Below are 22,493 nucleotides of genomic sequence, written 5' to 3' on the forward strand. Positions count from 1 at the left end.
TCCTTGTTAGACGACGCTAAGAGGAAAGCCTTTTTTCCCAGGAACTGTCTTTGTGAAGGGGGGTTCCTATGAGTTCTTAGTGTTCAAAGGCAGAGGTCTTCAAACTTTGTAAGCAAAGGTCCAGATAACTATCCTTTCGACATCAGGGGGGCCACACTGTGGCAAGTAGGAGTAGAAAATGGCTCAGCAACAGTGGTATTAAATAATGCCCCAGGCTTGGTTGTCAGTGGGAGTAAGATAAGTGCCTGTGGTTAGTATAAAAAAGAATAGTGCCCCATCATTGATACTGGTGCAATGAATATTACACTATTGTTGGTGTCAGTTGAAGAAATGAATGAATGAATGAATGACTTGTATAGCGCTACCTATACGAACTGAATCGCCTCAGGGCGCTTTTCTTGCCACCGGTGTCCATCTGCAGCTATTTATGCAGTCCTTTAAACTGTAGAGTCCCGACACACTTACAACATTGACATACATATACACATATTATGGCCAATTTTTTTGGAAAGGGTCTATTTAACCTACCAGCATGTCTTTTGGAGTGTGGGAGGAAACCGGAGTACCCGGAGGAAACCCACGCAGGCACAGGGAGAACATGCAAACTCCAGGCAGATGGTGTCGTGGTTGGGATTTGAACCAGCAACCCTATTGCTGCTAGGTGAAAGTGCTAACCACTACACCACTGTGCTGCCCAAGAAGAAATGGTGTCAGTGGGAGAAATAGTGCCCCAGAACAGTGCACCAAGGACCGGATAAAGAAAATCAGAGGACCACATCTGGCCCTCGGGCTGCAGTTTGGAGACCACTGTTCTAAGAGTTATTCCCTTGCATTCTTTGAACCTTGCTGTAGTACTCTTGGATCTCAGCAATTTCACACTGGAGCCTCAAATGCAGAGATAGGGGAAGGGAAGGTAGGATAACCACAGGAAACTCATTACGTTTGTTCAGTAGACTGAAAAAAGTGTCCCAATGATTCCAGACTTTGCTGTACTGGTTTATTCAATTGTAGAAGCCAGCTGTAAGGTGCTCCATAAGACGTACATATCTCATTCAGTCTGGTAGATTGTTATTGGAGAGGGGAGAAGATTGCTTTCACTTGGAGGCAATTAGGCAGCAGGCTGTTGGAAGAATGAATGTACTTGCAGTAGTTTCTTAAAGTAGAACTTTACCCATAACACGATAAAAAATTATGTTCTTTAGCTCGAAACATACGTTCCACTTTAATATTTATGCTACAAAAATTATGTGTGCTGTAAATTGCCTCCACCATTGCCCCTGTTTCTTCTTGCTGGAGGCTGACATTTTGCAGAAGCCCGGAGTCCCTCAACAGCAGAAAATCTTTAGGCCGTCAGCAGATCAGTCTCTGTTTTCTGCACATGGCTCCCATGACAGCACTGCAGAGAATGGCACTGACATAATCGGAAACCTACCCACCACCAGACAACAAGGGGACCCCATAGGTCATGTAACATGTCAGAAGACATCTGAAATAAGCTAAGTGTCCAAAAACAAATCTGTGCAGGGAAGGACCGTGTGGGGGAGGGGGGTGGGAACCTTCAGTTGGACTCGAAAACATTCCATTGCTGGCATTTAGTTAAGCAAGGCTTCTACAGAATGGCCATGAACTCTCCGACAGGCTCTGGTCTCGGATGGCTTCCTCTAGTATGTGGTGGATCAACTGGAGGAAGCCATTAAATTATTCTACAAGGCTTCACTGTGCTCCCAGTTTTAGATCCATTATAAACATAGACAGGGGAATTCTGTAAAGTCCTAATGACAATTTCTGGTGGTAATTCCCTTAAAGGCTGAGTTCACCTTTTTTTTTTTTTTTCTTCTAAATTCCAGCTCCCCTATGCACCAATATAGCATTAATGTACTTTTTTGGAAAAAAAAAATCAAAGCTTTCCATAAAATCTACAGACCCGTACCTTACTGTCCTACATCAATGATTCCAAAGGTATCTATTGCTTCTGTCTTATGTCCTTACAGACTGTAGGTCATAACGCAGGAAGGAGTTGACCAGCTGATCTCATTAGCACACACCCTGCATCATCCACCCTCCCACTCCCAGCTGCACATTTTTTAAATGCAATCAATCAGTGACCACCCTTCTCACTAAATACACAATCCTATTGCATAGCATATGGCCATCTTTATATAAGTACATAGAAGGGAGTGGACAGAAACATTCAGCTGCCAAGCCCCGTTCACATCTCTGGATAGTGGAAACTCGCATTTCCACATGCATTTTTTTTTATTTTTTTCAAGGTGGGGGGGAGGTGTTTTGGAGCATTTTCACTCATCACACATAGGGCAGCCTATCCACCTGAATGGGCTGCACTACACGCAGCAATTGCCACAAAGAAGCTTCAGAACTTTTTTTTAGTGCGGAGCTTGGTGCATTTTTTATTGGTGCATGCCACCGAAAAAACGTTCACGCCCACTATGCTATATCTGAATGGGTCCTGAAAGTGAAATTGGTGCAATAACACAAGAACAATGAGGCTCCATTCATATCAGTGTGTTTCCTTGCATTTCAGAAATGCGCTGCACCAAAAATTGCCGTAAAAAACACACAAGGCTCCGCTCTAAAAAAAAAAGTTCTGAAGCTTCTTTGGGGAGATTGCTGTGTGTAGGGCATCCCATTCAGGTGGAAGGGCTGCCCAATATGTGATGAGTGAAAATGCTCCAAAACACCTCCCCACCTCGCAAAAAAAAAAATGCATGTGGGAATGCGAGGTCCCACTATGTAGAGATGTGAACGGGGCTTGACAGCTGAGTATTTCTGTCCAGTGCCTTCTATGTACTTGTATAAAGATGGCACTTTGCAATCTGATTGTGTATTTGGTGAGAAGGGTGATCACTGATTGATTGCATTTCATTAAAAAAAAACATGCACCTGGGAGTGGGAGGTTGGATGATGCAGGGTGTGTGCTAATGAGATCAGCTGGTCAACTCCTTCTCCTGTTATGACCTACAGTCTGTAAGGACGTAAGATGGAAAACAATGGATTACCTTTGGAATCATTGATGTAGGACAGTAAGGTACGTGTCTGTAGATTTTATGGAAAGGTTTGATATTTTTGCAAAAAAAGTACATGAATGCTATATTGGTGCATAAGGGAGCTGGAATTTAGAAGAAAAAAAAGGTGAACTTAGCCTTTAAGAACTTCTCATGCCTAATTCAGGCAAGCATTTCCACCAGTGTTGGTAACATTACTGACGCATGCAGCAAACTTAGTTCCTACTACCAGCAGTTTAAGGACCTACTGTATGCTATGGCAGTGACCAGGTTCCGCCCAGCCTATAGTCAGATGACGTCTTCTCAGAACATGCCTCGCAAGTGCCCCATGGGCCGCACTGTCCACTGGACACAGCCAATGATTGATCACTGTACCAGACCACTGCTGGTACCATGTGATCGCTCTGACTAATCACAGCAGATCACATGATAATTGTAAACAATGGATGGCGTTCTTATATGCTATTCATTGTGTACACTTGTGTTCTAGATGTGATTGGTCAAAGTGATCACATGGTACAGACAGGGCATATCACTGCCCATCAGAACCATGTGATTAGCTGTGGCAAATCACAGCTAATCACAACAATACACACTAGATAAATTTAATTCAGTAAAAATGGTTGTTTCTAACCATAGAATTCACTAGTATAAGCAATCATAATTTGTTTTTTTTTTTTGTTTTTTTTTTTGTTTGCATCAGTATATAGCACGCCACAGTCTCTCATCAACAAATTGTGGCAAGCTTTACGCCCTTGTAATTTAGTTCCCTTCTACTTATCGCCACCATTTTGCCTATTGGCAGTGCTACTTTCACATCACATGCAATCCTTTTCCTTCTTTTCTTTTTTTTTATTTTTTTAACATTTTCCTCTATTTTATTCTTTGTTTATTTTATTAGAATTCCGAAAAAGTAAAAATATTGCAAAAATATGCTTCCTATTCCATTACCTTATATCTCCCCGTCCCCTCCCCCTCCAATCTCCCTCCCCCACCCTCCCCTCTCTCTCTCCGTCTCTCTCTCCCGCCCTCCCTCTCATCTCCCCTCGAGATCACTCATTCTGAGACATTCCCTTGTTTTCTTGAACTCCAACCATTTTCCCCATTTACTATGATAAATTTCCACTTGATCTCCTCTTCTAGATATTGATTCCTCCATTGATCTTAACCACTCTATTTTAGCTAACCATTCCATCATAATTTGTTTAAAAAAAAAAAAAGGGTTACAATACTCAGGGTCATTTACTATAGCACTAATATGCAATAGCCCTGCTAAATACTCTCAAAATAGTGCTAATTAGTGCCCAAACAGAATTCACAATAGCGCTGGTGAAAAAATACTCCCAAAAATGAATTCACTATAGCTGCCAGACAACAGATCGCGCCCAAACACTTACTCTGCTAGAACCTGAAGTAATGCACGTGGACATAATGTTTAGAGCATGATATCATCACCTAAATGGTACTTAAATATGCAATAGCTTGTTTAAAGATGATCTGCTTTAAAAAGTGATACATACACTGAAATATCTTCAAAAGTTTGAGAAGAGATAAATCCCTCCTCTCTTTTCAATGATGTGCCAGCACAACTGTGCATGCTCAGACATGCAAACTACTCTCATTTTAACTCTCATGCCTTTTTTACAGGGAGCTATAGTAAATACCAAAATTAGTGCTGGGATAAAAAGCATTTTAAGAGTAAAAATTTGAGTTATGTAGCCCAATCCAAGTTTCAGCCATTGATTCTAATGGTACAATTGTAACTTCTCCAAATAAATACTTTTAATGTTGAGATGAACTGTATCTTTCTCTTAAATTGTCCTTGCAACAATGTTGCTTCTTCTTCATCTATTTTGTTTTTAAGAATGCTAGAATGTGATATGTTTTGATGTTTTGGTAAAATATATTTTTCTCTGTATCTCTCATGTGTTGCTGTCCATCTCACAAAAATCTTTAACCAAACTCACACAGGTGTATTTACAAACCACAAACAATACCATTGTGATGCAAATATAAAATGATTGTGTTTAGTGTTGTTTAGTATTTCCAAATGATCATAATTTGAGCCCAAAAAATTTGGTATGTGTACCAACATCAGAAATAAAAATGTAATTCCCAAAGTTCAGAGGATAACATCACTATTCTTCACTCAAACACTTAGAACCACCAAATATCGCAGAATAAATCAAGAAGAATAACTCCTGACTAATGCAATTCCACCACCTATAAGAAATGTGGTATTTGTGTATTTATGTATAAACACATGTGGTGTTAACGTTTCTTTTTCACCAGTGATTAAATTTTTTGATGGGTTTCACATAATGGAACCCCAAGAAATCGCATTATAAATCAAGCAAGTGTGAGTTAGCACCAAATCTAGAACTGTGTGTTTTGAACCAGATGTGGATGTATAAGTCTGGTGTCCTCTTGCACACATATTTTAATGTTGTATGCTGATGATGAATGACAAATCTGCTTTGTCACCAATTTGGGTGAAGCAGCCCTTACAAAGTTGACATTTCCTGTTTTGTACCCTCCACATGCCCAACAACGTACAAGTTTAATTTGGAGATTTTTGGGATCACTGATCATGGCCAGAGCCAGAGTTATTTTGAGGTTTACCCTGCACAAATATCTATGCTGATGCATTCTTTCATTTGTAAAGAGTGTGTATTCCTGATGAACAGGTGTGAGCACTTGAGGCATACATGAAGAGACAGAAACGGTTACACTGGTGGGTGTGTCCTTTACTGGGTGGATCTAGGTGGGTGTGCTAGCAAACATAGCTAGGTTATTTAAAGGCCTGCATCTGTGGCGGGTGTTTGGCCTAAGAACAGGCCTGAATCTTTCTTTGCAGTGTGTATATTGGGTTACAAATAGATATGTTTTTTGGGGGGTGCATAATTTCCGATCCACACCCAACTAAGGCTGTGGTTTGATTGCTTCTAAATCTCACATGTTATGCCGCGTACACACGATCAGACTTTCTGGCAGACCGTAATCCGTTGGACAATTCGATCGTGTGTGGGCTCCAGTGGACTTTTTTTTTCCCCAAAAGTCAGACGGACCTAGAAATAAAACCTGTTTCATAATCTATCCAACGGACTAAAAATCGGGAAAACCGTTCGTCTGTGTGCTAGTCCGACGGACCAAATAGGACACAAGGGAAGCTATTGGCTACTGGCTATTGAACTTCCTTTTTTTTTTTTCCCGTTTACGTCATCACGTTCAAAACTCAGTCCGTTCATGCGTGGCCAAGTCCGTTTTTGTTCAGAAAGTCAGTCGGACCTCCGCCGAAAGTCCGTCGGGAAGACTGTCGGACCTAGTCCGTCGAACAGTCCAGTCGTGTGTACGCAGCATTAGACCTACAACTGCTATGTAATGGTTTTGATGAAAAGGAAGGTTTTGTACGCTGCCTTTTTGGCTGGGTTCACACTGCAGCGATGTGGGAACGCCGCGAATTAGCGACGGGTTCCCGCATCGCATTCCTCCCGGCGGCAGTTCACACTGTCCTATGCGAACTGCTGGGAGTGTCAGTGAAATGTTAATGACACCCCCAGATCAGTTTGCATATAGCAGTGCGATCTGCAAACTCGGACAGGAATCGGATCGCATGGTGTGAACACCCATGCGATACAATTCTGCTGCGGACCAAAAAAAGGGTCCTGTGCGAGTTTGGGGCGGGTGCGATGCGAATTCAGCCATACTATCTGTATGGCTGAACTCGCATCGCACAGAGATCGGATGTGATTTGCACTGCAGTGCGGTGCGAATCACATCTGGTTCTCGTAGCCGCTGCAGTGTGAACCCAGCCTTTGTCTGTTTTAGCTTATGATAATCCTGCCATGTAACTTTTTTGGGGTTTGGAGCGAGGACTTTTAATCACCAAAAAGGTTGGTCATGCTTGTTATTAGCTTGATTTGTATCCCTGTTTTTCTAATGTGATTTTTTAATGTGTCTGATTTTTAGTGTTCTAGCCTTGTAGATTGTAAGCCCTTTTGAGCAGGGCCCTTCTAACTATATTGTCAAATGCTGCAGCATCATTTCCATGCCTTTTATGTTTTTGGCCCAAGTACATTAATGAATGTACCAAATGTTTATACTAATGTTGAAATAAAAAGTTGATTTTTATTTATTTTTTTGCTTTATTTGACTTTTGCAAACTATGCATACCCCTTCAAATCTGTATTAAATCTAGTTGCATACAAAAGTATTTTGTTGTGCACACATGGAAGTCCTTGAGCAGGAAGTCTAATGGGGGGGAGGGGGAAGAACCCCCCCCCCCCCCCCCAAAAAATAAAACCCCTTCTCCAATGCTGAATTTAAGGGCTGTATTAAGAGAGAAGTCCAGCCTGCGCTCATTCGGCTGGGCTTCTCCTATGGGTCACAGGAGTGCAATTCGTTTTATACCCCTGTGACTCATTTTCAGCAGATAGCGGTCTGAAGTCTGCTGTCTACTGACATCACCAAGATCAGTCCAAGCACCTTGTCATCCCGACTTTGGAAGTCTGGATCTGCCAGGTGCCTGGACTGATAGGCGTCCCATCCTCACCCCCGCTGAGACGGCCGCTCCCTGCCCCTGCACAGCTCAGCGATCCAATGAGCATGAAGGAGCAGAACAGGGGGGCTGCTACCTGACAGGCAGCAGTTCTCTGCTCGTATACAAGAGAAGAAATCGCTGCTCAAGGTGTATGATGAGAGACTGGGGAGTCTCATGGAGTGCCAGCTCCGGCCCACCTCCATGGGAAACTTGGAAAGAAGAAAGAAATGACTGCACATCCAGAATTCCCCAATGCCTTTTATTGATCACAAGGGTAACACCAAATACACCAAAAAATGGTCACGTAGACGCTTTCAGGACCCTCCCAATGTTGAGGGTCCTGACCTCCAGGCTGCATGCTCAGATAGGGGGCTGGTATGGATTAACTGCATAAATGCATTCGTTAGAAAAAGAAGAAAACAAACTAGGAATACTAATTGGAATATACATAAATACATGCACACGAGGTAGAGCACATCATCTCACATAAAAATGTTTTATTCACATACATGGATCATGGTTGCAGTACAGTGTTGTATTATAACTTGGTAGAAATGGGCACTTGCAGATCTGCGGAATCACCGATTCCGAATTTACTACGGCATGGGAGCTATTACATGCAGAGCTCCCAGTACTTCCCGGGACTCTTAGTAAATGACCCCCTACGTGTTAAAAAAAAAAAAAGTTGTAAAATAAATTAATTAGGGCTGTGGAAATTAAAGATTAATTCCTCGATTAATCGTAAATTTTTTTTGATCGATCAAAATTCTTTTGATCGGTACTTGCCTCTCTGCCGGCTTCAGCAAGTTCCGTCGGAGATCCGGTGATGTCACCGGACTTCTCCCCTCTTCCCCAAGTGCCTCCTTCTGCTAATGAAGGGAAGGGGGGAGAAGTCTGGTGACCTTAACCACTTCCCACCCGGCCAATGCATATATACGGCCGGGTGGGAGCCGTCTACTCCTGATAGGACGTTCAGAAACGTCATTCAGGAGTAGCGGGATCGCGCGCGCCCGCGCAGCGGGGCGATCCCGATGTGCTCGTGTCACCCGGACACGGCACATCTCAGATCGGCAGGAGGGCTCTGTGATTGGCCCTCCTGATCACATGACGGCCGTGTCCAATAACGGCCGTCATGTGATGTAAACAAACAGCCGGTTGCTAGGCAATCGGCTCTCCTCTCCTCACACGGAAGTCACAGCTGAGGAGAGGAGAGCAGAACGCTGCAGCCGGCTGATGATCAGTGAGTATGGGCTGCTTTTTACAGCTTTTTACTCACTGATCATCAGTGTAGTGTAAACACACAACACACCACACAGTACAAACACAGTCCCCACACATGTCCCCAAAACACACGTCCCCAAAACATACATGTCCCCAAATTATAAAAACACATGTCCCTAATAATAAAAACATGTCCCCCACATATGTCCCACTAAAATCACATGTCCCAATGATTATCTGCACACATATGTACGTGATCACCTGCACACATATGTACATGATCATTTGCGTACATATGTCCGTGATCACACAAACCAATTATTATACACTTAACGGAATTTTTTTTACCAAAAACATGTAGCAGAATACATTTTGGCTTAAATTTATGACAAAATTTGATTTTATTGGATTTCTTTTCAAACAGAAAAAAGAAAATATTGTTTTTTTTCCAAATTTCCGCTATTTTTGCGCTTATATCGCAAAAAAAAAAAACGGAGTCGTGAATAAATAACACCAAAATAAAGCTCTATTTGTGCGAACAAAATGATAACAATTTCATTTGGGTACAGTGTAGCATGACCGCGCAATTGTCACTGAAAGCGCTAGAGCGCTGAAAGCTGAAAATTGGGCTGGGAAGGAAGGGGGCGAAAGTGCCCTGTATTGTAGTGGTTAAAGTTCTGATTGAACGTAACGTGTACGGGGGAGGAGCTACGCATGACGTCACTCGCTGCTGCCACGATTGTCGGCTTTACATGCTGTGTTTTTATCATCTTTATGTGAGTAGTTTGTGTTTGAACACAAAAATTAAATGTTATACTTAAGCGGTGAGCACTTAAATCTTTTCTTTCTACCCATGACCTGGCGTCCTTTCTGAGATCTAAGGAGACGTGAGAGAAGATTATGGTCCGTGTTAACCCTTTTGATACCCGCTTGCATGACTACCTGTTTGCACAGGGGTCGATGCCATAAGGTGAGAGTGATTAGTTAGAGCGGAGGTGAAGGGATTGTCACGCTACTGTGGAAAAAAAATGTACTTACGTCAGTGCTACAGTTTGAATTTAAAACGTATTTGTGTGAACTGTGAAGTTAAGTCATGGATTGTGGAAACTAACTAATGTCGGGTGATTGAATATAGTATATATCACATTTACTACTGACTAAGACCCCTTTCACACTGGGGCGTTTTTCAGGTGCTTTAGCGTTAAAAAAAGCGCCTGAAAGAAGCCGCAACTGCAATCCCAATGTAAAAGCCTGAGTGCTTTTACACTGAGATCCCTTTCATACTGGGGCGTTTTTCAGGCGCTTTAGCGTTAAAAAAAAGCGCCTGAAAGAAGCTGCAACTGCAATCCCAATGTAAAAGCCCGAGTACTTTCACACAGGCGCTGCTCTGGCAGGGCGTCAAAAAAAAGTCCTGCAAGCAGCTTCTTTGCAGCGCTTTTGGAGCAGTGAATACACCGCTCCTAAAGCGCCCCTTCCCATTGAAATCAATGGGAAGCGCCTGAAAAACGCTTTTGGCAGCAGTGTTTTGTGGGCGCTTTTAACCCTTTATTTGGCCACTAGCAGGGGTTAAAAGCACCCCAAGAGCACTTGAAAAACGCTGGTAAAGCGCTGCTAGTTTAAGCGGTGCTTTACGAGCGTTTTTTGGGCGTTGACATTGTGAAAGGGCTCTTAAAGCACTTGGGCTTTCACATTGGGATTGCAGATGAGGCTTCTTTCAAGCGCTTCACAGGCCCTTTTTTTAACACTAAAGTGCCTGAAAAACGCCCCAGTGAAAGGGGTCTAATGCAGAGCTGCTTTGCAAGGAGATCAGCTAAAAGTAGTTATGTTTATGTGCATTATAATTAATCAAAATTAGACGATTAATCGATTAAAAAAAATCAATTAATCGAACACGAAAATTTTAATCAGTGACAGCCCTAAAATTAATATATTTGTTTTTTCTTTACATACTGTCACCACCTTGCCAGTTATATGATGACGCTGTACTGCACTGGTGACCGTATGTAAAGAAAAAAAAAATTGAAGAATTCTTTTTTATTTTTTTTATTTCTTCATTTTCCAAAAAATTGTGACAACAAATTACAACTTTAAAAAACTTGTCATGCCTCTACTAAATACCTTGGACTCTTTACTTTCCAAAAATAGGTCATTTGGGGAATATTTGTACAGTCCTGGCATTTTAGGGTCTCATGAAATGATCATCAGTACCGCAGGATAGATCGATTTTCAGATCTATATCCCATAGTTTGTGGACTCTATGACTTTCCTACAGCCTAAATAATAAACACTGACTTGGGCTATTGCCTGGGATGCAGACCCTGCAATTTTCCTTGTTAGGCTTGATTCACATCCATGCATGTTGCTTTTGAGCGTTTCTGCAGTGCTTTTTACTGTGCTTTCTGGGTTTTTGTAATGTTTTTACCATGATTTTCCTGCGATTTGCGTTTTATTTAATTTTTACATTCACTGTATATAGCTGGTTGCTAAGGAGCGGGTCGGAAAGCTGGTTGCCGCATCTTTAACAACCAATGATCATCAGCTGTCAGCGAGCTTCCCCACTGACAGCTGAATGTAAAGAAAAAGCAATTGCCGGCTAAAAAAATTCACGAAAACGGTGTGTGGTCCCTCCACCCCAAAGACCATACCAGACCCTTCGGTCTGGTATAGATTTAGAGGGGACACCCCCTATGAATGTAAAAAAAAAATGGTGTTGGGTCCTCCCCAAAATCCATACCAGACCCTTGTCCGAGCATGCAGCCCGGTAGGTCAGAAAAGGAAGGGGACAAGTGAGTGCCCCCCGCCCCATACCAGGCCGCATGCTCTCAACATGGGGGGGGTGGGTGCTTTGGGGCAGGGGGGGGGCTCTGCCCCCCCCCCACCAAAGCACTTTGCCCCATGTCAATGGGGACAAGGGCCTCTTTCCGACAACCCTGGCTGGTAGTTGTCGGGGTCTGCGGGAGGGGGGTTTATCGGAATCTGGAAGCCCCCTTTAACAAGGGGACCCCCAGATCCCGCCTCCCCCCTATGTGAATGGGTATCGGATACATCAGGTGAAAAAATGCAGAGGCACAAAAATGCTTCGATGTGAACGTGTTCCATATGAACCCATGTTAAAAAATTCAATGCATTTCTGCAAAAAGCATCAAAAAACGCATTTGTGTGAATCGAGCCTTGGAGCTTTGCAGGTGCAGCAGCTGGTGGGACAGTGGGTGGGATCCCCTCTCGTTCTGGGGGCAATGTCATATGCCTTCGCCCAAGTGTCACTGCTCTTGCGTGCCCCCGATCTAGGAACACGGCACGACCCTGATCTTGGTAAAGAGCTTATGACGCGCCTCTTTACCCACGTGATCGTCTGTGTCCAATCACAGCCGGTCACATGTAAACAAGGGCGTGCCGTTTATCGGCATCTCCTTGTAGGGGAGACCTGTACAGGTAATCAGGGCACTGAGCCCATCAGTGACACCAATCAGTGCTGTTTTTCAGTGCCTGCTAATCAGTGCCACCCATTATTGTTCATTGGTGCCGCATTTCAGTGCCACCTATCAGCCATCAGTGTGGCATATTAGTGCCTCCTCATCAGTGTCACCTAATCAGTGCCCATCAATGCAGCCTCATTAGCCCACATCATTAAAGGAGAAAATGTACCTATTTACAAAATTTACAGCCAGAAATTAACCACTTCAATACTGGGCCTATTCTGGCACTTCTCTCCTAAATGTAAAAATCATAATTTTTTTGGTAGAAAATTGCTCAGAACCCCCAAACATTATCTATGGTTTATTTATTTTTTTATTCTTTTTTTTTATCACACACCCTAGGGAATAAAATTGCAGTTATTGCAACTTTTTATCTGGCACGATATTTGCACAATAATTTTTCAAACGCCTTTTTTTGGGAAAAAAAAACAGTTTCATGAATTAAAAAATAACAAAACGGTAAAGTTAGCCCAATTTTTTTGTGTAATGTGAAACATGATGTTACGCCGAGTAAATAGAGACCTAACATGTCAGGCTTAAATTTGCGCTCACTCATGGAATGGTGCTTTGGTACTTAAAAATCTCCATAGGCAACGCTTTGAAAATTTTTACAGGTTACATGTTTAGAGTTACAGAGGAGGTCTAGTGCTAGAATTGTTGCACACGCTCTAACGCACGTGGCAATACCTCACATGTGTGGTTTTAACAGCGTTTACATATGTCGGCGGGACTTGCGCGTGTGTTTGCTTCAGAGCGCAAGCTACCGGGGACAAGGGCGTTGTTTTAATTAATTTTTTTTTTTTCACTTTTTTTTTATTTTTTTAAATAAATTTTTTTTTGATCACTTGTATTCCTATTACAAGGAATTTAAACATCCCTTGTAATATGAATCTATTGTGACAGGTCCTCTTTACGGAGAGATATACGGGGTCAGTAAGACCCCAAATCTCTCCTCCAGGCTGGAAAGCATGAGATCGAGAAAAAAAATTCACCAATCTCATGCTGATAGCCGCGATCGCGGCTTTGTTTACATCCGGGAACCCGAGTGTGACGTCATAATGTTGCGCCCGGGCCTCCAAGGGTCAGAGAGATGACTGGTGACCATCTGGTCACCGGAAATCTCTATCGTCATCATCCGGTGCCGGACGATTCTTTCTCCGGGCCCCCAATGGCATGGGATAGCCCGGAGAAGCACCAAATGGCAGCGGGAGGGGGGTCCCCTCCTGACGCCTATAAGAACAAACAAGCGGCAAAACTGCCTCTATGATTGTTCTTATCGTGCACAGAATCGCTGGCTGGAAAGAATGATATCTGAATGATGCCTGTAGCTGCAGGCATCATTCAGATATTCCCCCACAAAGTCATTTTACTATGACCCAGTATTGAAGTGGGAAAAACTTTTTTTTTTTCAAATATTTGGTGTTTTAGTTCTTTTTAGCAAAAAAAAACAAACAACAAAAACAAACCCAGTGGTGGTTAAATACCACCAAAAGAAAGCTCTATTTGTGTAAAAAAAAAAATTAAAAATATCGGTACGCAATTGTCATTCAAAGTGTGACAGTACTGAAAGTTGAAAATTGGCTTGGGCAGGAAGGGGGTGAAAGTGCCTAGTGAAGCGGTTACATTTTTGCTTGGCAACTCAGAGATTCGGCTCCCTCCATACATTTTCTATAGGATAAAGGTCTGGAGACTGGCTAGGCCACTCCATGACCTTAATGTGCTTCTTCTTGAGCCATTCCTTTATTGCCTTGGCAGTATGTTTTGAGTTATTGTCATGCTGGAAGACCCATCCACGACCCATCTTCAGTGGTCTGGCTGAGGGAAGAAGGTTCTCATCCAAGATTTTACAATACATGGCCCCATCTATTGGCCCTTCAATGCGGCAAAGTCGGCCTTTACCTTTAGCAGAGAAACAGCCCCAAAGCATATTGTTTCCACCTCTGTGTTTGACTGTGTAGGGATGGTGTTCTAAGGGTCATAGTCAACATTTTTTCTTCCTCCAAACACGGCGAGTTGAGTTAATGCCAAAGAGCTCAATTTTGGTCTCATCTGACCACAGCACTATCTCAGAATCTTTCTTTGAATCATTTTAGATGTTCACTGGCAAGCTTCAGACGGACCTGTACATGTGCCTTCTTGAGGAGGAGGACCTTGTGGGAGCTGCAGGATTCCAATCCATGGCAGCGTATTGTGTTACCAATAGTTTGTTTGGTGACTGCGGTCCCAACTGCCTTGAGATCATTTACAAGCTCCTCCCGTGTAGTTCTGGACTGATCCCTCACTTTTCTCATGATCATCCTTACCCCATGAGGTGAAATCTTGCATGGAGCTCCAACCCGAGGGTGATTGATGGTTATTTTGTATATTTTCAATTTTTTTGAACAATCGCTCCAACAGTTGTCTCCTTCTCATCAAGCTTCTTGCTGATGGTCTTGTAGCCCATTCCAGCCTTGTGTAGGTCTACAATTATGTCCCTGACATCCTTAAAAAGCTCTTTGGTCTTCCCATGACGGTGAGGTTTGGAAGAAAGAGATTCTGTGGACAGGTGTCTTTTATACACATAACGAGTTGTCGTTAGGAGCACCTTATTAAATCGACAGGACTAATCTGTGTACCACATGAGCACATACTGTAGCCAGTCTGGGAGGCAGAATTATTGTTGGTTGATAGAGGATGAAATACTTATTTTACTCACTGAGATGCAACTCAATTTATAACATTTGTATTGTGTGTTTTTTGGATTTTTGGTTGATATTCTGTCTCTATCATTTAAAATACACTTACAATACCTACAATAACAATTATAGACCCTTCATTTCTTTGTAAGTATGCAAACTTACAAACTCTGCAGGGGATCATATTATTATTTCCCCCACTGTATGTGGAAACTTTCTGCAAATGGTTCTAGCCTTCGCCCCATTGAGCTATAAGCCGGGAGATTACCCATCCGAAAGCTAAATGGAAACTAAGGACTGGCGATACAGGTGATGTCATTATCCAAAATATGGCAATGTTTAGATATGGGAAATTACGTATTACTGGGTAAGCAAAGCCTAATGATAAAGTGATAGACTAGTTCCCCATTAGGTTTGCTTTACTTTTAATTGACCATGCATGGCAGTGGGTGGGTTCAAAAGCTGCTGTTGGACTGAATAGCAGCTACAGATCCACCCACTGTTGTGTGCTGTCAATCAAATGTAAAGTAGACTGGAGGACTAGTTCCCAATCAGGCTTTGCCCACCCTGGTGCAAAAACTCTTCAGCTGTCCACCTGTCAGTGTGATGGGCTGTTTTGCCTTGTATCTTTAATGTTACTTTGCACTAAAGCAAGAAAGCAGAAATCCCTGGAAAGAAATAAATGGCTGCACATACAGAACTTCAGATTGTCTTTTATTTAGTTTCACAAAGATACCACCAAAGACCCCAAACATAGATGTAATGATTAAGCACAAGATGTATGTGTGAAACGCGTCTACGTGACCACAGTTTGGTGTCTTTGGTGTTATCTTTGTGAAACTAAAGAAAAGACAATCGGAAGTTCTGGATTTTCAGCCATTTCTTTCTTCTTTACACGTTTCCCATGAAAGGTGGGACGAGGCTAGCACTCTGCAAGATACTCCCATCAGCCTTATCTTTATACACCTGGAGCAGCGGATATTTTTCTTGTAAGCAGAAACTCCTAAAGTTTGTGTATATATATATTTGAAAATTCTGTTTATTAGGTTTTTATAATTTGACATAAAACATTGGACATGTCAATGGGACATTGTCCACATTCCGGCCAAGCATGGCCCAAAAAAACTGAAAAAACAATCTATACTGAACTAAACATAGTCCGGCTATCTAGCTTATACATTCAAATAACAAACCCAACCCTCCCCTACCACCCCTTCCCCCTAACCCCTTGTGGTCACAGCTTGATATAAAATGGAATTCTTCATTTATTTCTTCAACACCAGTAATTTGTTGGGAAACCAATAATTTAACACATCCCAGAAATAGAAGGAGAAAGTGTAGCTTCAATCGTTATGTACTACCCGTGTCGCTTAGCTATAACTTGTATCTCATCTAATACCATTCCTAATGCATCGTGAGTGGAGTATTTCATGGTGTGTACCAAGCCCAATTCCCTATCCTGCTGTATCACTGGATTTGTACCATGCCTGCCAGACTTTGTCGTGGTAGCTCTGTAGAGGGGCATCATGGAGTTTACCAGGCCTTTCCATTAGACCAGACCCGGGGCCCCCGGTTTCTTCCAGTTTAACAGAATGACCTTCCTCCGATAGAACAATAGGATGTTAAGCAGGGTTCATAGGGTCCATGACGGCACCACCTCCTCTACTAGTCCAAGCAAACAGACCCTTACTGTAATTGGTATGGGCACCACCAGAAGCACCATGGGACATTTCCAAAATATGTGTTCTTATATAAAGTATATATTATATGTGATTTACTAAACTTGAATGCTGTACATACAAACTTACTACAACTGTAGGAAAACCACACAAGACATACAGAGTACTATAAATATGCATACAGCATGCATGCTACCTAACCTTCCTAGCAAATGTGCATTGACAAAGGTCCGTATGTGTATTTTATTGGCATTTAATCACTGTAACGATATCACGCCCGGGACAGAAAATGTTGTAACTAGTTTCCATGTTGTTTGGAAAGCAGCCATGACAGCTTGGCTAACCTTACAGAATAATCTGAACTCCCCCCTCCCTGTCTTAGGAATCCAAAGCTTAAAAATTTTCAAAAGGAAAAAGAGGTTATCTCATCAGAGGAAGCAGAACCATGCTAGGTCAATAAACAAGGCTCATGTTGCCTGGCAAGATATTCAGGCCTGTCATAAAACTGTCACCCTCTCCATTCAGAGAACCAACAGATACCTGTCTTAAATACCTCAAACCACATAGAGTGCAGACAGATCAGTATAGTTTTGAAACTTCAACATGTTTTCTAAACTTCCAAAGCAATCATAGCACAGCCATAATATGGGCATATTTAGTTTCCTCAGATAATTTCTAACATTTCAAGTCCAGACACCCCTATGTCAGGTCATATGGGAAGCCACTGGGACCCCTTACTCCTCCTAGGTTACCCTGAAATGGGAAACCTGTCATGTGTGGACTTGTTTTGAAGCAAATATCATGCTGATCACTAAAATGGATATCTTCAGTCTATAAACAGTAGAGAGGCAGAGATATGAATATGTATCACAAAGTGTACCTGGGACAGGGTCATGAGTGTAGACACCTCCCAGCAACCAACCCCTAAACAAGATGACCAGACGATTGGTCACTGGTCACTGTCAGCACCCCCTTTGATTTGACAGAAAAGAGGAGAGGCCAAGGCAATGGTCAGTTCTCCTTTTACCATCCAAGCAGGAACATCTGCCAAGTTTGAGAACCGATTACCTTTGCTCATCGATTGAACTCTGATCAACCCTCGGACATTGCAAGTATTCTTCCTTCCCAATTCTACCTTATTTCTTTGTGGCTGTATATTGTCTTTATTTTTTGAAACATCCTTTTTCTGTAAATGTTTTATTCGCACCAACCTTGACCTTTTCATAATAAACCCTTATGTTGAAAAGTGTTAACCTTGTCTTTAAAGCTCTTGATGCAACTATAAACGAACCTGTCTCTTAAAAAGGTGCTACTGTGGTAGAGTAAGGCACTGAGCAGACCTGTCTGTGGTGGCAGTGTGTGTTGCAGGCGCTTATTCTAAAATGATAATTGGTATTGCTAAAATTACGAGTCCCCCAGGCTCTGTCTTTTAAACGGGGGTGGTGGTGGCATTTAAAGGGTTAATTGTGTAATTAGCCCAGTGACAATCGCTCTCAGGCTGCCCGCACCTAGATTGTGGTCCCGCAAGCTGGAAAATCTTTTTGCTGGGTGCAGCTGAGTGTGGCATTGTTACGTAAGTGACAGCGTGGTGTGAGGTTGGCCGGTCCTTTGTTGCCAGTTAGCGAGGAGGGCAGGGATCTGACACCCGCGTTCGTCACAATCACCACTGGGTTTTTCATTTTTTGCTAAATAAATGAAAAAAGACTGAATATTTAGAAAAAAAAACCTTTTTCATAGTTTGTTATAAAATTTTGGAAACAGGTATTGTTTCACTTTCACTGATCTGTGCTGATGAGGCTGCACTGATGGGCACTAATAGGCTGCACTGATGAGGCAGAACTGTTGGGTGGCACTGATAAACACTAGAAGGCATCACTGGTGGGCACTGATGAGGCTGAACTGATAGGTGACACTGATTGGCAGCACTGGTGGGCACAGATTGGCAGCACTGGTGGGCACAGATTGGCAGCACTGGTGGGCAATTATTGGCAGCACTGGTGGGCACTGATTGGCAGCATTGGTGGGCACTTTTGGCAGCACTGATGGGGCACAGATTGGACTGTACTGATTATCAGGGCACTGATAATCACCCTGATTATTAGTGTTTGTGTACCTTTTAGAAAAGCTGATGATCAACTTATTTCTCAGCTCTTCATGTTGTCAGTATAAGGAAAGGAAAGCTGAGAACCGGCTTCTATTTACATCCATCATAAGCTTTGATTGGACACTGCAATCACAGAGCATGCCGCCTGCACCCAGCAGCAGGCGTGCAACAGGCATGATCATGGGAGGTCGTCATATGATGGCCTCCCAGAACTAGCCGTCCACTCTATAGCCATCGTTTGGCTATAGCAAGGTCGGCAAGTGGTTAATATAAACTTGTTGTGATTTTTTTTTGCCAGACATGTAGCAGAATACATTTGGCCTCAATTTATGAAGAAATTAGATTTTTTTTTTATTGGATAAGTTTTATAGCAGAAAGTACAAAAGAATGTTTTTTTATTTTATTTTTAATTTTGGAGAAAAAAATGACATAAATTTTATTTGTGTACAGTGTTGCATGACCGCGTAACTGCCAATTAAATAGCGCTGTGCTGAATAGCAAAAAGGGTTTGGTCATGAAGGGGCGTAAAACTATCAAGTGGTTAACACACAAGACATTTGGACAGAAGGATAAGATGGGAGGTGTTGCCGTTGCCATGACAACCAGACATTTCCTCTCATCTGATCTGCACCAGGACAATGACACCTACAATCTGATTGGCTGCTCTATAGATACTAATATTAAAGTGGTTGTAAACTCTGTCTATACCACTTTTACGTACAGGTAAGCCTATAACAAGGCCTACCTGTAGGTACTGTGAATATCTCCTAAACTTGTACAGTTAAGGACATATTTACTATATGCGCTGCTGCCGACGTCATTGGTGCATGCGTACTGAAGAACTGGTGCCGTTTCTGCAGGACTCATGCTGTGATTGGTGTTCTATCAGAAAGCCACTACCCATCAGAAAATGCAACCTTAGTGACCTTCCGTTGCGGCCATTTTGGTACATCCGCACTCATCCATGGTAATCCTACAGTCATAAGGTGGAAAGCAGACATCTTTTTACACCCACCGAAGTCTTGCATTTCACACTTCTTTCTACCAGTAAACTCAGCTTATATAGTGAAATACAGTATTTAGAAATCTGTCTTCATTCATGTTGAATTTTAAAAGCAGCAGTGTTCTGACAGATTAGCAAACCTGTGAGATCAGCAGGCTTGCTGGTGCTTTTAAAATTCAACATCAAAACAGTGTCACATGGACTGTAACTGCAAGACGCCGGTATGTGTAAAAAGATGTCTGCTTGCCGCCTTTTTACTGTAGGCTTACTTCGGACGATTGTGGGGTGTACCAAGATGGTCTTGCTGGAATGTCACTTCTGTTACATATTCTGATGGGTAGCAGCTTTCTAAAAGGTCACCGGTGGCTCCCGGGCGCATTTGTGTGGGAGTGACGTCATTGCGGCTCCAGCCAATTACAGCGCCGGAGGCGAAACCCAGAAGTAACTCCGGTGGAAGATGTCCGCCATGTACTTGGAGTGCCGACACCGATTCAGGGCATCATTCTGAGGTAAGTATTTCATAATGAGCTAGTATGCGATGCATTGTTTCGGAGGTTTACAACCTCTTTAACCACTTAAGCCCCGGACCAATTTTCAGCCAAAGGACCAAGCCCCTTTTTGCGATTCGGCACTGCGTTGCTTTAACTGACAACTGTGCGGTCGTGCGACGTGGCTCCCAAACAAAATTGGCGTCCTTTTTTTCCCCACAAATAGAGCTTTCTTTTGGTGGTATTTGATCACCTCTGCGTTTTTTTTATTTTTGCTCTATAAACAAAAATAAAGCAACAATTTTGAAAAAAATGCAATGTTTTTTTACTTTTTGCTATAATAAATACTCCCAAAAAATATATAAAAAAACTTTTTTTTTTCCTCAGTTTAGACTGATACGTATTCTTCTACATATTTTTGGTAAAAAAAATCACAATTAGTGATTATTGATTGGTTTGCGCAAAAATTATAGCGTTTACAAAATAGGGGATAGTTTTATAGCATTTTTATTAATATTTTTTTTTTTTACTAGTAATGGCGGCGATCAGTGATTTTTATTGTGACTGTGACATTAAGGCGGACACATCGGATGTTTTTGACACATTTTTGGAACCATTGTCATTTATACAGCAATCAGTGCTATTTAAATGCACTGATTCCTGTGTAAATGACACTGGCAGTGAAGGAGTTAACCACTAGGGGGCAGTGTAGGGGTTATGTATGACGTTATGTGTTTTTTTTATTGTAGGGGGAGTGGCCTGGCATGTGATGTCACTGATCGTCCTTCCCTATAAAAGGGAAGAGACGATCGTGACAGCCACACAGGGAAGCACAGGGAGAGGTTTGTTTACACAGACCTCTCCTCGTTCTTCAGCTCTGTGACCCGATCGCGGGACACCAGCGGCGATCGGGTCTGCTGGTCCCGTGGCCACGGTCACGGAGCACAGGACTGGCTCGGGAGCGCTCCACCGGCGGCACACTCCCGACCCATGGCTGGGCACTTAAAGAGTAACGTACAGGTACGTGCTTGTGCCATTCTGCCGGCGTACATCGGCGTGAGGTGGTCCTTAAGTGGTTAGAGGGGTAGTAAACAGCTGAAGAAAAAAAAACCTGTAAGACAATGGCATAATGTGCTAGTATACATTGCATACTAGCACATTACCTTAGAGCAAAGCTTCCGCAGCCTGACTCGGTCAGCGCTGAGATGGCTGACATGTTGCCTCTCTGTTTATTCCGAGGTAGTGGGCCCCGGCGATTCGATGGGCGCTGGAGTCCTCCGCTCCGGCAGGATACGCCGGACCTTCACTGCGCCACTGATGTCAGCGGCTGTGGAGACATGCAGATGTTTTGTTGGTTTTCTAAATTTCTCAATGTCTAAGCTAGAAAATTAGAACTCGGTACTGAATTATTAAAGCGGTTGTTTACTCTGCACATTTTTTATCTACCAGGTAACCTATAATAGGATCGATTTACATTTAAGTCCCTCTGCCTGACCCACAAATTTACACAAGGCCCCGCAATACCTCTGGGACAAAATAAAGCACTAAACCCCAGGTCCCACTCTCCGGTCAACTAACCAGGACTTCCACATCCCCAACACCCGTTATAAATTAAAAGCCGAACAAAGGTTCGCAATCCAAGGACCACAGCTATGGAATGCTCTACCTGCGGACATCCACTCGGAAGGAAACTATCTAGCCTTCAGAAAGAAGCTCAAGACCCATCTCTTCTGAAAGCGCAGACGGACAGTGGCGGCAAAAGTGCCCTGAGGCGATTTAGTTCGCATTTGTAGCGCTATACAAGTTATTCATTCATTCACCTGTTCAGTACTGAAATCTCATTTTCTAGCTTAGACTTTGAGAAATTTAGAAAACCAACAAAACGTCTGCATGTCTCTTCTCTATCATCACTATACTGCCTGTACACCGGAAACTCTCTTCTCACTTCCGCTCTATGCGTTCCACGGCCTCTTGGTCGCCATAGTAATGACCAACAGAACAGCTGTCTTCCATAGACCCAGAGCCAATTATACCAGTGCTGCAGAGATTAGAGATACCGCTAGGTGGAGCACGTCTGCCATATGAAGAAGGAAGCGTCGTCAGTTTGGGAAAGGCTGCGGCCATTTTGTTGAAGCCTTGTTAGGAGACAAAAACATTTCTGTGGAGGTGTGAGTGTGGAGAGTGTGTGTCCAGTAAGGAGGAGGTAATAATGTCTTCTTATTACATAGTTACCAACATTGTAAAAAAAAAAAAAATTGGGACACTTTTTTGGCAGTAGGCGGAG

At 42.8% G+C, this 22,493-nt stretch overlaps 1 protein-coding gene across 1 annotated transcript in view; it reads left to right on the top strand.

Annotated features, from left to right (window-relative positions):
* LOC143957110 (uncharacterized) overlaps positions 1–22,493 on the top strand; it is a 497,982-nt gene that overhangs the window by 427,802 nt on the left and 47,687 nt on the right. The window lies entirely within an intron of this gene.

The sequence above is a fragment of the Lithobates pipiens genome, unplaced genomic scaffold (assembly GCF_037356315.1).
Source record: "Lithobates pipiens isolate NorthernLeopardFrog02 unplaced genomic scaffold, aLitPip1_a1.2 Scaffold_51, whole genome shotgun sequence".
Taxonomy (NCBI): domain Eukaryota; kingdom Metazoa; phylum Chordata; class Amphibia; order Anura; family Ranidae; genus Lithobates; species Lithobates pipiens.